The sequence below is a fragment of the Rhagoletis zephyria genome, unplaced genomic scaffold, assembly GCF_001687245.7.
Source record: "Rhagoletis zephyria isolate East Lansing unplaced genomic scaffold, Rhagoletis_zephyria_1.1 Rzeph_scaffold_08629, whole genome shotgun sequence".
Classification (NCBI taxonomy): Eukaryota; Metazoa; Arthropoda; class Insecta; order Diptera; family Tephritidae; genus Rhagoletis; species Rhagoletis zephyria.
The window spans coordinates 21747-24155 of record NW_016165709.1 but is presented as its reverse complement, the minus strand read 5'-3'; the positions used below and the strand labels follow the sequence as shown (position 1 = coordinate 24155).

The 2409-nt window shown below is 35.2% G+C and overlaps 1 protein-coding gene across 1 annotated transcript in view; it reads left to right on the top strand.

The window, feature by feature from the left end:
• LOC108375209 (uncharacterized) overlaps nt 1-2409 on the top strand; it is a gene marked incomplete at its 5' end in the record, with an annotated part of 14654 nt that overhangs the window by 1366 nt on the left and 10879 nt on the right. The gene's annotated exons all lie outside the window — the stretch shown is intronic.

The window sequence follows — 2409 nt, the reverse complement described above, 5'->3', positions numbered from 1 at the left end:
AGATAAATGGACAATAATAAAAGAACACACAAGGATACCAAAGCAATTTTTTATGGAAATAGTAAAATTTTGTATTCAAGAGAATAGGTACTTTAAATTTAACGACACGATATATACCCAGTTAAAAGGAATGCCTATGGGATCCCCTGCCTCACCTGTCATTGCAGATATTATAATGGAAAAGTTGTTGGATAACACGATTAAAAAATTAGGACGACCACCAAGATTATTAACGAAATATGTAGATGATTTATTTGCCATAATAAATGAAAATGAGGTACAAAATACACTGGACGCACTGAATTCTTTTCACAGGAATATAAAATTCACAATAGAATTAGAGGACAACGGAAAATTAGCTTATCTAGACTCCATAATAATCAGACAAGGAAACCAATTAAAATTAAGGTGGTATAAGAAACCAACATCATCAGGACGAATCATCAATTTTAATTCTANGTTCGATCATTATTTAAAAAACAATGATTTCCCGGACAATATTATAAATACATTATTAAAAAAATCAAAATCGCAATTCAGTAAGCATAGCTCAGAAAATCCTACAATATTTAAATCATTAACTTATGTCCCTCATCTGTCAGAACGCCTGGCTAAATCAGACTGCTACAACAAAGATAAAATAAAAATAGCCCACAAACCTACAAATACATTAAAAAACATATTTAATAAAACGAAGTCAAAAATACCCGAATTGGAAAAAAGTAATGTTATTTATAAAATCCCTTGTAAAGGTAAAAACAACGAGTCATGTAACAGCCTATATGTAGGAACCACAAAATCAAAATTAAAAACTAGATTAGCACAACACAAATCGGATTAGAAATGTTACATATAATAAACACACCGGCAAACATAAGACTGAACTACAAAACGGACACTGAAAACTGCGCTCACTTGTACAGACACTTGCTTACAAACAAATCGACAGTACCAAACTCCACGTCAAACAGTGCGGACGTGTAAATTAATGTATGTATACATTTTCTTTTTAATTATTTTTTTTTGGAATTTGTGTTTACGTATATTTTATGTTTCACATGTTTGTCAATAGTTGCCCTGAGGACGGTTACCGAAGCGTAACCGAAATATATCGGAAATAAACACCAAAAAACTTGTGTTTTCATAAAAGCATTTTTTAAAATTGACCTCGAGCCGGCAAAACACTAATTTAAAAATATTTTTAATTGCGGATCCAAAAGAAATATTTATTAGTTGCATTCAGTTACGCAAAAATAGTGCCGAAAATTAATCGATTGTGCTGAAGGTGCCGGCTGCTTCCGAAAGGGCCGAAAATGGCACAATGCACACTCATTTTCCATCACTGTCACACATACAATCTCACTATCCTGTTGACTTCGTTTTCCCCTTCCGATAACTTTTTGCTTCCGCGCTTGCCCAGCACCGCTGTGCAAAGCTTTGCACGCGCAGTCGCCCGCGACACATATGTGCTGATTTGGGCATCCCTACTTTAAACGAAAGCTAGGGGTTTTTCGTGCTAGATTAAGAGAATTTCCCACTGTGTGTTGCCCGAAAATTACAATCTTTGGATATTTTGTATTCCTTGCAGTGTCGGTTGCCTCATGTGTATCGTTGTGTATGTTTATTGGCTTAGTTCCATGAAAACAATTGAGCTGAAAAGGTGTTTTTGTAGAAAACAAAATTTTCTTCCGCATTTTTATTTTATAACAGAGCACACACTACTGAGGTTGCCGCAATGGTTGCCTCCACGGTTGCTTCGTATGTATTGAATAAGAAAAACAGGTTGCCTCAACACGTTGCTCAACGGTTGCCTTGTGTGTAGTCAGCAGAACGGGTCTGGGTTCAACCCTAACCTAAAAAATATGGCGGATATTATGTGGCAGGCACTTTTTAGATAAGGAAAAAATCCTGACTTGATGAAGGAGCACGGAAATCAAATTCGTGTTAAACGCATCAAAATACAAGAGAAGAGAATACATACATATGTATCGTTGCCAGATTGTGATACTTTTTTTGTGGGTCTCTGGTATGTATACAAAGCCACTTAAAAAAAAATTTGCCGCTCGGGAATCAGATGATCCTTTCCTGCGCTGGACGAGAATTAGAAGTCCCTTGTGCTCCATTATGTCAGAATTTTTTCCTAACCACAAAAAACGAGCTTCTCACATAATATCCACCATGTNGACGAGAATTAGAAGTCCCTTGTGCTCCATTATTTTTTCCTAACCACAAAAAACGAGCTTCTCACATAATATCCACCATGTTTTTTGAGGTGAGGACTTCAAAAATATATAGCAGCACATATATTTCGTTCACAGATCCTGACACTAAATCGGTTATTTTGAAATATGTGTTTTATAAAGCAAATTATTCCGTTTCCAATGTTCAATGTTTATTTGAAAAAAAAAA